At 34.2% G+C, this 13610-nt stretch overlaps 1 long non-coding RNA gene across 1 annotated transcript; it reads left to right on the top strand.

Moving 5' to 3' along the window:
- Positions 1–1672: 1672 nt before the first annotated feature.
- Positions 1673–12773, top strand: LOC142973879 (uncharacterized). Its single transcript, XR_012959529.1, has 3 exons — positions 1673–2113; positions 5753–5804; positions 12012–12773. It is a non-coding gene; the product is annotated as an uncharacterized LOC142973879 (long non-coding RNA).
- Positions 12774–13610: the final 837 nt, after the last annotated feature.

Raw genomic sequence — 13610 nt, 5'->3', positions numbered from 1 at the left:
TACTTTAAGAATTGTGTGTAATTTTCATGCAACGTTTTCAGTGTTGACTGTTGAACGCCAATAGATGGCAGTAGTCACAGAAATGTTGAACTCCTTGTCGTTATTTTTATAAAATATTGCTCCTCATAATTGGAGTTTCGTTGGAGAGTATTTAATAAATTAATTAGTACGTTTTTTATAAAACAGCTGGGGTTATTAAGGTCAGTTCTGAAGAAAAATATTCTCGTCTCTACTCCTTTCAGTGAAACGCAAGTACGAGTTTGATTTCTTATTTTTATGCTAAAATGAAAGCATAGTTATATTATTAAATTTATGAGTGTCCTCTATCGAAATCGAACAACAGGAAAATCTGCAAGCCAGACAAAGAAACTACATAAAATTCTTTATGTGCGAGCCGATTCGTAAGTCCATTATTTAGTATCTAGACTAAACCATGAAAATGCTAATTCTGTGATGCACACTATCACGTATTGCGTCACTCGCTACAGGTTAAAAGTACTAATGTTATGAAAACAAACATAAAATGTTGTCTACCGCTCAGCAGGGAGTACTAAATCGATAAACTTCGATTAAAATCGATTAGAAAACTCGTAGTGATATAAAATTACTAAAATAAAAGAAAATAAACCCGATACTGAAATAACACGCGCTAACGCTTGCCATAAGATAAACATTGCCCCTCCAGAAATAACGTTTGGTCAAGGTATTTAGAATGCATACACCTTGTCTACGATTTCTATTTAAGTTTCCTGTCTACACGTCGATATTACAGCATTTTATTTTTATTTTGAAACGTTGATGATATTTTTATCAAGTTACATTTTGAAGCTGAACTGGTTACAATTACGCAATTACAAATAAAATGAGTATTTTGTATATTACACAATGATACGCAATCGTAGAACGATGTTACTCAATCCTTTATTCGAAACAAAAACGTAGTGAATTCAATACCTTTGCTACTCGCTAAGAGATGGCGCTAGTAGATTGATCAGTGACATTCCCCTCCCCTATTTCACAAGTTGTTACCAAGTTTCCACACTACATTCGGTTGGCAAGCTGCCCCCAACAAGTTTGGAAAGCTCGGATTTTCTGCGAAAGCTCTACACTTTCGACGAGCTAATTGCTTAGTTTAGCACTGAGGTTTATGCTTTGCATATTCTTATTATTTCGATTTCTATTGCAATCGTTTTATTTTATGAATAGAGAATTATATTCATAATTAATTGAAACAATCAATTTAAATCTGTATTCAAGTTGATCAAACTAAGTCTTACAAAAAAAAAGTAAAATATCTCAAACTTTTATGTACTTTGTGTGCTCCGATGCCGCGAGATTTAAATTAACACAAGTTATTTTGAAAAATATCATATAAGTGTAAACTTGAGAGGACTTTTATTTAAAGATTATTCGTAATTAACTTATTTTCTTGAATTAATATGTAAATAAAATCATTATAATTGGAACTAAAAAGTGCGCATAAGTTTGTCGCGTACTTGAAATCGTAAATCAGATTTCTATATACTGATGACGTATAAACTGTATTTAATATTTTCCACTAACTAGTACTACATATTACTTGCCGCCATAAAAAGCCAATATAAACCTAAACGCCGCTGAGATCGCCCGCATTATCTCGTGATTATCGCGTGTCAAAACATCGCCACGCTCGCGATACTTCGCATGTAATCTGATAAACGATGTATTCTGCACGCTTCGCGCTCCTCACTCGTCCTTCTCCCACCCCCACACTCCGTAGCGCGCCGTCTCTCTCTGCCGGTCATCCATTTCATTCATGCGCGATACACCTCGCCAGGCCGCTGTTTACAGACACAAACAAACAGTACAGCAAACCGCTTAGCTTTAAGTACGAGACCGTGAAAGTGATATTGTCAAGTACATCCGTCTCTTTCTAAAAGCCGAGTGTTTAGTTCCGTGGGCGGTGGATAGATGTCGCTAGTGGTTCCGTTCTGCAAGCCGTATGAAATAAATGTCACAATAATTTGGGCGCGACGTTGCCGGACTTCGCCACCCGGTGTGGTGGCGGGCGCAAGCAATAAACTGGCAACTCCATTTGTGTAGTCGTAAAGGCACTTACGAGTATTGTTTTAAGGTATGTTTTTGTTTGTGTTGTGGTAGGTGTATGTTTGTATTTGTGTGTGAGCGTCACGTAAACGTAACGAGCGTGGTATACACACGTACGTGAGCTGTCAGTAGCTAATGCGATGCGCTGTGATCGCTTATTGTGGCGGTGCGCGCCCGCGCGGTTTATAGCGTTTAATTCAATTTAGTAATTGATACGTTTGTCGGTTGGCTTTGTCATTTTTGTGACTAAAGTAGCCACTTGTAATTGTTTTTGTTGTGTAAATAAACATGACGGATTTGGATTTTTTGTGTTGTTTTATTTATTTTTAGTGAGAGAGTCTTTAATCTTTCTTATGTAGTTTTTTCTCTTAATTGATTGACTAATACAATTATAAAACAGAAAAATACAATAATGTTTTAAAAACAAACATATCTTGTAATAAAATAATCCAGTTAATTATACATGATTAGAAGTCTTTACAACATCTTTAGCACACGCTTTATTTTAATCCTTTATTAATCTAAACAAGCGACGCGAATCCTTATAAGAGCAAATTGTCAAACTGACAACTCCCTAAACATAGTAATTCACGCTCCGCATTCTTCGATACTCCGTTTGAGCCGTTGCGGTGCACACATGCACACTAACATACACTTATTGCCTTAATACGTTCACACTTTGCAAGCAACATTAAACCACAACACACTACAATAAAGTCGAAATTTGCTCATGCGGCAGTTACGACCTTTCTTCCATCGATTATCCTCACACATATGAAACATTTATGAGTACAGTAGTAGAAGTGTATACAATATGACGTCTCGTATTGTACCTAATATTATAAATGAAATGTGTAGCTTTCACGAGGGCACACAAGCGAAGCATGTTTCGTCAACATTGTGCCCTTGTAGACGCGACTCTATGTAGCAGAATATAAGGTCTAGTTTTTCAATGTTGGTATCAATTGGGTTGTAATCTTTCTGTTTGGCACAAAACACTGGTGTCGGTAGACGCGTGACCTGTAATTGTGTGTATTAGGTTGGTTTAATCACAATTTGGAGTGGGTCGCGATATGGCTTTCCAGCTGACGACCTAGCAACACTAAATTGAATTTTTCTCTAATCGACATTGTATTTAGTTGATTTTGATTATTGAGCGGAATCGCGCATAGTTGTAAACTATGTTAATTGGAAAGCAATCGTGTGTATGACCTTCGTGGAATGTAAAGCGCGGTAAACGCAATGGTGTATCGACAGTTTTGACTGTATAAGGTCAAGCGGTCATGTGCATGCACGGGTTAGATACATTTCCGGGTTATTGTGTAAGCGTTGTTAGGGTTAATCTGATATTGTAATCTGTAGACATGAAATGTCTTCTTGGCTATTAGAAGCGAAATAATGATACGTTTGCATAATATTGTCGAGTGCATCGAGTATGATAATAAAATTATTTTGGCCGCAGTGTTAAATTAAACGCAAATTATGGACGTTTTGGCAGCTGTTTCGCTAAATTGTCTAAGTAACTACTGTTTACAGGCTATTAAACTAATAAGCATATCGTCAAGCTGTCCAGAAATTATTAATTATTTTTAAACACGTATTAAGAAAATTTTAAATTACGTATTATTTAAATACAATTGTGACCTTATTGCGATAGTATCTATACGACAGTTTTATTTAAAATACGGCTTACAGAAACAAAAAGACGTATCCGACATTGGATCTCAAAAAAATAATAGCACTTTAGTTGCGTAATATGTTTAAAAGTCGCAAGTGCGCATACGACGTTTAATATGTGCGGTGTTATTGTGTGGCATTGAGTCCACGGGCGGCGGCCAAGTAAATTAGAGAGCGACCGGACTATAACTAAGAGGAGTTGAACTGATGCTCCCGGACGAAAGAATGTTGTGGATGAGGCGGGGTCACGTCTAAGCTTTTGAAGATTAAGCTTGAGTACATTTTGGAGAATTTGTAAGTCACATTTTTTTCTGATGCGTTCTTTTTATTAGTGCAGATGGATTCTCTTATACAATTGATAGACTGGTTAGTTATACATGCAAGGCAATAGAAAATTGTCGATTTGTTTGATATAATATATGTGTTAGAAAGAAATTATAGTAGCTGATGTAGTATACTGGTTTTAAATTAGAAAAGGACTTTATTAACAGTTTCGCATTTTGGTTCAGAACCTGTAAGTTCTATCAGGCAAATAGTTAATTAATGAAAGTCTTGATTTCATATTCCATGGTACTTGTAATTAAAACTGATAAGAAATTAATTAATAACGTTTCTAATCCAGTCAATAGAAATATGTGGATTTCAAGTGAGATTATATTTCACTTGTTTATAATAAGTAAGTACCGATAATAATACCAACTAACAAGCGTTTTGGTACCAGCTTAAAACTATTTTAGTGAAAAACAGTGAGACATGTTCCTGTCACAATCGACCGTCAAAAAATGTTGTACGAAAAATCTTAAATTTGTTTACTTAAACTATCGATACAGAGTCGTGCAACGAATACTTTAAAAAAATAAGGCTTACAACACATGTGACACGAAATTCACAAGTCCAAATAATGCGGTAAAGGTCTTTAACCCGTTAATCCCTAAGCGTATCTTAACAAGGTATTATCCACAGTATTACCCCGTTCGCCAGCAACAGGAATGCAGCTCTGCGACTGCGGTGATGCATATCGTTGTATGTATGGTGGTGCATATGCGTCCCCCCGCGCACGCCCGCCCCGCCCCTCCCGCGCCCGCTACCTGCCTCTTTGTCTCCTTTCATTATGCCTAAGTAGCCACTTTAAAACTACAAATCTTTACTACTATATTGTTATATTTTTTCTTGTGGATATTTGATAGTCAACCACGCGAAACTGGCTGGACTGATTTTGAATGTAATTTGGCTTAAATAAAATGCTATATTTTGTATCGATTATTCAAATATAATGCTTTTTTTAATGGCTTTTTCCACGAAGACGCACAAAGTTGTGGACATTAATACAAAGTCAAAATGTTTGGATGCAGGATTATCAATAGAGCAAAAAAGAAGATCAAGGAAAAATCTACTGTACAGATCTATTTGTCCCATACCTAATTTAAAACCTACATGAACATTTCGCATATGCTGTAGCATACGCATTATTACATAATATAGTCTATCCACACGGAGTCGCGGGCTGAAGTCAGCATATAATTTTTCCAAGATTTATTGTCTGTTATTCCTAATTGGGCAAAGAGTTAATAAAGCCTTATTTCATTACTGGGCTAGGTTTTTTTCCGCTCTCTTTTTTGACGTTTCGTTTTGTTTGTGATGTTTTAATTGGATTAGACGGAGCTTTTTGTAAGTTTACGAAGACGGTAGACGATTTGTGGAAGGTCGGTAAAGTAAGGCGTACTTTTATCAAATTGATATTGCTAAAAAGGAGTTTATTGTTCGACTGATAATAATTTCGACTAAGGCTATGTTACTAGTATGACATAGTATCCAATAAAAGAGTTGCCTTAGTGTATGAAAGACATATTTATCTCTTTAAGCTTTTAACTATCTCAATATTTCTAAAGTATTTTTTTTTATACAGGTTCGATAATACTGCTATAAAACATAAAAATGAATCACTATTGAAAGGTAAGTGCTAAAGAAATATAATTTGTTTCGATTTCAGCAGCGTCGACAGGGTACCGTATGAAAGACTTCAACGCGCGGCCATCTCAGTGGTAGGTAGTTTCAACGGTTGGTATGGTTTTAAACTGTATAAGAGTCGTTTTAGTAGTTTTGTAGTTAAGTATACAGCAGAATATAAACTAGTACATAAAAGCTTAACACTTTTTATTGAGAATCGTACCTACTTTAATTACAAGTATATTATACTTTTCGAAATACTATGATATTTAAATGCTCTTTATCCTCTTTTAATATTATAATGATATAAATTACTCTTGGAAGTACTAAGACGAAGTTCAGTTTATTATTCTGCTGCCGTTTTGTACAAGATAAAATACTCTGAGTACATTGAAGGAATGACTGATGCATTAAATTATTCATATGCGCAACATTTTAAGTAAGGTAAGGTAGAGCAATATGACAAAATATAACAAAGATTCTAGTTACATTACCTACCTAACTTTGCTTTATACTCATTGTACACAGATCCATGGATAAATTATATAAAAAAATACGTTTTTTGTAATTTTTTTGCATATGGCTGTCTGTTTACTACGCTTATCATGAACCCTTATTCGCTAAAATCTTGTTTAAAGTACCTATATATTAATTTACAATATTTTTTCTTTTCGTTAAAACTGAGGTGACATTTTAATAACAAACACGTAAAAAACTGATTGTAATTACTTAAGCAATCTGCCTTGCCTTGTGTTTAATTGGTTGATAAAGAACTACCACTTACACTGACCGTATTAAGTCTTACCGATTAAAAACATTGTACTTTTGTAAACAACTTACTGGCTTAAAAGACTATTCGTATCCCTATAATCTGAAAAGAGAATAAAAGAGAGACGGCACTATATGGTTTGCATTGAATCTCTAAAGCAATATCGTTTATGCCTTGTGATATAAAACGTGAAATGTGAACCTCCCACATTGCATTTTTATCTTTAAGTAATTGAGATAGAGTTGAGTTTCGTATGCTAGGGTATTGAGTTTATGACCTTTTGTATCGGAGGTATGGTGTTGTGTGAGTAAAATTAAAGGGTGTTTTTCTATTCGAGGGAAAATGTATCAGGTAATAATATAGCTCGGTTAGATGAGCATTTCAGGGGAGATGGGATTTATGTTTACTTTTCTCGTACATATTCGTATGATTTGCTAATGCATCTCTTTGCAAACAACATAGTGAAGCATTGTCTGAAGAATAATGTGGAGGAAAACGTTGGGGAGATAAGCTTTGTTTATTTTGATTGTCAGGTGAAGTGTTTTGAGCGTGTAAGTCAAGTGAGCTGTTGAAATGATATTATAAGGATTTAAATCTTTTAGCCATAAACAAATAAATTGACTATGAAAAGTGATATTTCTCCAAAATCACTCCGGAAGGAATGCCAAGTCCCTAACCGGCACTAGACAAGCGGTAGACCAATAACCTAACCTCGCTCTCATTTTACGAACAGTCCCGTGATCGAAGATAGAAATGGGTTTTAATATGAGTCCATGATTTAACAAATGCAGTTAGTTTAATAAAAATTGACACATAAATAAAATGCCTGTTGAGTAAACTACCCTCACTTTAAAAGTTATTGCGCAACGCTTCAAACTAAATAAGAAACTGTTAGATAAACACAAAGAGCCGCGCAACTAAGTATGGAAAAATCTTGAAAACCTCCTTGGTGCGGTGTGCGGTGAAATTAAAAAAAAAGAACGAGTACATTGTACAAAAGAAGCTTGATTACACGTCACTAGCTTTAAGAGCCCTTTGTTTCTTAGGTTTCCCTTTAAGATTTAAAAATACAGACGTTTCATTGTTTTATTTTCATAATATTTTTTTGTGAAATTGCGCATCTCTTTCCGCAGTGTACCTGAAATGTACTGGCAAGCGAGATTTTAGTTAGTTGCTTTTTTGACTTTTTTTTTTTAACAAAAAATATATGGTATATAGGCTTAGCTTACGATCACTCTAATCGGCAGAATCACAGGACTGGTGTAGTTTGGATTTGGCAAGACTCTAGCTAGGGTACCCAACCTTAGAAAATACAGTATAAGAACATAAAGATATAATTATTGAAGTGCCTAAAGAATTACCTTTTAATTATTATCAACGTATTTTTTTTATTTATTTAGTATCAACGTATATGTATGTATAATTTTGATATGCTTCATGTGAAACTTATTAAGCTATCTACATTTTTGAGTATCTTACTATTAATATCATAGATCAATCTATCAATAACAATGAACACAATACAACAATTATAATCACCAATAATCGGCTTACAACAATCACGTTTGGAGCAAACACGGCGTGACGTCATACGCTCAACATTGTACCGCGCTAACTTGTACTCCCTAACCACATATGTTATTATATATTAATATCAATTCCAATGTTATACGTGCTACTACGTTAAGCTTCAACGAACGAAGCTTGATAAGGTACTTTAAGTCTGTAATAGTGTGTGAAATAGAGATACCTCTCGAGTTATATTTGATCTGTTATCTTTGTTTTTAGATATTATTAGTACGTGATAAATAGCTTTGCGTCCAATTGCTGACTGAAGACTGGTTTTGGCTGGCCCTTTTGTGAATGTATCAGCAGGTTTTTTTGGTAATGAATAAGTTCATACTTTTAATATCGTGCTTGCCAATCACTATAATAAAATTGGAAAATACCAGTAGTCTATGTTATATTCCATTGTAGAGCAATATTGTTAAAAGCTAAAAATATAATAACATAACGGGAGTGTAAATGCATTTGCTAAAAGCTTTCAAAAATATTATAAATATGTTATTCAAATCCCCAGCAAATAGTAAAACGAACTCGCAAAAACTGAAAACTAAACATAGAGATATAATTTTCATAAAACCCTCACCGGCTAATGACCACAACAAAGCCGTGGCTTTCAACAATATTAACAGGCGGGTGAATCAAAGGTTTCAATCCTTGCGAACGATATTTCAGCACCGTAGCACTGCTACATTGTTGTCCGCTACGCGCCGCATCAAACGGTGCGAGTGCTACGAGTGCTACGAACGCAAAGCTGCCAGTAAATAAAGTCCCGTCGGCGAATAGCCGTAGTTCCATTCATTTCCAGTACCGAAACATTGAGCCTCGATGGAAATAGCCACTGATGTACTGAACTTGATAGATATTGTGTGTAAACTATGCTGTATTTTATTAAAGTTACGAAACTGATGACAAACTTATGTTGCAGCTTTTTTTCTCTTCTTCCGTCTATTTACTTTTTTGTACAAGACGTGATGAATAAATTGTTTTTTGTTAGAGTTTACAATATAATCACGAAGTTATTGATGCTGAAAATTGTATCACTATATTACTGTTGTCATATTTTCAGTGATTTTATAAACCCAATTATATTTAATTTTTTATGGAAAAAGTCACACAAAAACTAGAAATAAATAAAACAAAGTCTCTTAACCGTCTATTCAATACTCTACTAGCAGGATCAGTGCTTTACTTACCCTAAAATAACTATGTAGAAAGCATTGATCCGTCGCTTCCAAATATTGGGCGCAAGTGGCAAACCTTCGGGGTAGATTTATTAGGGTGAGGGAACCTCGGCGCGGGGTGGCCCGGGGACTTACTTGGATGTAACAACAAACTTTTTCACTGCCGTTATACAACTGAATCGTGTACCTTATCGAGTTTTGTTATAAGTGAAGAATTAATGAAGTGCGTAATTTGTTTTGTCTTTTACTGTCACTTCTAATTGTAAACAATAACGCTTATAAAGACAAAAAACGTTAACAAAAAAGTAGTATAAGTTATTATTATTATTTAAAATTATTTCTACAGTTAACCATATGGTTCAGCACGTCTGCATTTCCCGTACCATGAAACTCGAACGACGGTGTAAGATCGACAATATGATCGAATCGATATCGTATCATGTAATGGCAGAAAATTATTTTGGTGGCAGTGGACAAACATAGGTCATACAAAAAATTACACAGTAGTCGATTTATCATTTATAATTACTGCATACCATCCTCGGTTATATCAGAGTATATGCTATTGAATTAGTGGCATTGAGAACAAAAGGATATGGATTTATAAATAAGTCTCCTGAACTAAGGGCTATTTATCTAAACATACGCTATGAAAAGAAAGCAACATCAGCTGTGAGGGAACAGTTTATAAACAAACTTTTCTATTTCCACACAATAGTAAACATACGAAGTTTAGTTTACCTTGTAACGGAGGTCACCTATTTTTACATATCTACTTGTTTTACAATAGCTTACTCGACCGCCAGACTCGATTAATGTATCTAATTTTACATTCGGTACTTGAACCGTGGGAGTATGAATAAATCCTTCAAAATTTTAATAAGTTATACAATTACACGCTATTTTGGTATTTCTATTTTGGATTTTCTTTATTGCTTCTTTTATTTAATGGTTTCCTAGAACGGCTAAATCCTTCACGAAATATTCTTGGTAAAAACCTGGATACGTACGTTATAAATGGCAATAAGCTCGGCCCTTATTGACCTATATAAAAACGGTTTTCAGCGAACTGAAAGGGGATACTCTGCTCATTACAGGCGTGACGGTTGCTATGAATCCCTAGGGCACAATCCTTGTTGATTTCACCTTACAGAAAATTCAACACCATGAACATTAGCTGTAGGAAAAATACAATTTAATATTTATAATAATTTATGCATAATTTGTTTCGGTCTATATAAAAAATAAATTAACAACATACTAAAAAGAAAAATTAATTATCTTTCCTCGTGTTCAATCTAAGGGATAAAGTTCCTTATATTATTCACATACAGTATACACACAGCCGGGCATAAAACATAATAATAAACTACGAGTTATAAAGCCGCCCTCTATGGTATTACGTACATAATTCCGCATGAAATGACATAACAAACTGGTAATAATAGCAATAATCAGAACATGGGAGTATCATGAACATGTAACAAGGCCTGCTGAAAGACGGCGACGACATTTTTTCAGCAAATTACACGCGCGCCAAATCATTACACACCCAAACAGAGTCAAAGAGGCAAACCGAAACACTCCTGAAACTTCCGAAGGCTTTCCGGCCGCTAGAGAGAGATAGAACAACGCGCCCCTACCACGCTCACTCGATAAACAACCTACATTATGTTGTTACGGGATTAATGTTGCGATTTCTTCTAATGAAATTGAGATGGGGTTTGTGAATTAAACGGATATGGAACTATGAATTTGTTTGGCGTGTTACTTATGTTTAATAGAAAATTATACAGATTAGCTGTGCTTGACTAAGTGAATTATACTTTTTTATAGTTTCTTTATTATTCTATTACAAATAATTTTGTGATTATACGAAATGTAAAATTAACTCTTCCTGAAAATGGAATGGAATAGGTAATATTCGATTTGTAACATATACTTATTTTTCATAGTAAATTTTCTCTTATACTATTCTCATATACAAGAAAAATTTAGTCACATTATTATGTTTTTATAGACACGAGCGTCAAAAGAGCATTTAGTACGGCACTAGAACTGTGATGTTAGCGATATTGTATTAATCGAGATAGCTGCCGTTGGTAGCAGCTTGGTGTGAGTTCCCCCCTTCAAGTAGGGGTGGGCGTCTGTGGGGGACGAGAAAGTTATTAATTCTGGAAGCGAGAGGCGCCAGCCTACGGTCCCGACTGCAACACTGGAGGCTTACCTTATACTCGCTTAATGTTCTCCTGATATTATTACGAGCAGAACGAAAATATCGCAACTGCTGCTTTTTAGTCACCCGTGAGAAGATACGTGTCAAAAGTTTATACTTCAACCGCTGTTGCATAAATTAGTTGCGTGATTAGTTGGCTGACATTCGCTGAAAGTTTTGTATCGTATTTTCAGTCGCAATTTCTCTTTGTTTTATTCTTACCATTTTTTTATCTTCTAAAATTGCTCTCCGTGTAAGTTAGTGGTTTTTTACCCGAAAGAAAGTCGTATTTTCCCTATTTTTAGTCGTTAAAAGAAAAGTAGGGATTTTACGGACTGGCCAACAGGCTCACAGAAATGCCGTTGATTTTATATTTTCCCATTTATAGATTGTTACCATCAATATTTTCGTTTTCCTCCTACATTGCCTTTGTTCTTTTGAAGATTTATTTAATTCCAATTATAATTTCGGTATTGTTTTATATTTGGAAATCTTGGTCATCAGTGTAATAATGTGTGCTGGACCCGAGTAAATAATAGTACGATTTTTATCTAAAAAAATATTTCCACAGAACCAAATATGAACAAGTATCTCTGCATCAACGCTTCATGCCCCCGAGGTTAATTCTGCTGGAGGAATCAATGAAGTCAGACTCCAAGTGAAGAGTTAGCACGAGACACAGCAGTACAAATAGCTGTAAGCTCATAAACGATGAGTCTAGACACTCCACATGAGAATAATGGTGATGTTTAATGTACCAATTATTGTTGTTAAGTGCTTTAGTGCTGTACATGCACATTATAGAAACTCTATCCAGTTGTAGTCTGATATGTTAGCCATTTTCTACTTGTACGCTATTACTTTTCATATACATAAAATCACATTTTTTCCGTAAGGATAAGTAAATAAATATATTTATTGTATAATTTCAAGAGTAAATTTTATTTAATTTAGTATCGGTGGGTATTTTACTATCAATACGACTTTTGGCTATCAAATCTCAACGTATAATTAATAAAAATAAATTGAATAATTTAAATTTAAAAGAAGAATGAGACAGAAAAAAATTGTTGGTTGTTCACCCTGCCGTTAAAATGGTTATTGTTTACACAATAACACCAGTTTGTTGATTAAATATCCACACTTATTTAAATATACCCTCGCCAATTGTTAATTTTTTATCAGATGTTAATTTCAGGGCAATTTTTCACATAAGTAATAAATATAAATCAAACTATTTTTTTCCACTTGAAATAGCCAAGTCATTTGTGATGTAACCTTGTAACAATGCTTAAGGTATACCATATTTCAATACAATAATTTTATTTTTCATTGCTATTTTGAATGTACATTACAATGATTTTCATATTTATGACTATATATCTAAATATAATTTAAGAAAATGTTCATTCACAGCGATACACTTCCCAATTAATTTTAATATTTAATGTGTCGTTGAGCAAATTTTCACGAATTCTTAGAAAAAAATATTCTTTAATGAATGCTATATTATAAGTAGTTAGTAAGTAAAAGTAATAAATTTTATTGATTTGTGTTTCCTTTGTTTAATTGTTCGTAATTTTGAACCTGCCTCAATTTACATACGTTGCGCAAACATTTTTTCATGATTTTATCTATTCATCTAACTATATTCTTATAAAACCAGCCTATGCTTGAGAAATTCGAAGTCTATATTATGTAGTTAAAAAAGAATAACAGCCGAACAGCGCGTCTCAGCAAGTACCAATTTGTTTGTCTCTTCATACAAAACTTCCCTGTACTTAAAAGAATATAATAAAAATCAGTAGGCGAAATTATCAAGCCATTCTTGCGCTTAACCATAGTAACACATTTGGCTATTTATTTTTATTTACATAAACAAAGTGAAGGCTTGTAAACTGCCGAAATGACCAATGCAACTGATTTGAAATGAAAAGCTAGTTCAACATGAATACAGTCACAAGATTTATGTTAAAGCATAATCAGTGGTCAGTTTTGGTATTTAATATGTAGTATGAGACTAAGTTGCGTCCTAACTACGTCTAACTTTGCAGTTAATTATTTGTTGAGTTAGGAATAGAGTACACGAGTTGCGCAGATATTGAGCTCTCGGGAGCAGGGAGTTCTAGGTGTGCTTCCTATACATAAAAGGAGCCATTTTAGATTTTTA

This window comes from Anticarsia gemmatalis, chromosome 6 (genome assembly GCF_050436995.1).
Source record: "Anticarsia gemmatalis isolate Benzon Research Colony breed Stoneville strain chromosome 6, ilAntGemm2 primary, whole genome shotgun sequence".
Lineage (NCBI taxonomy): Eukaryota > Metazoa > Arthropoda > Insecta > Lepidoptera > Erebidae > Anticarsia > Anticarsia gemmatalis.
Note: the sequence above shows the minus strand (reverse complement) of the source record. Positions and strands in the feature narration are given on the sequence as shown.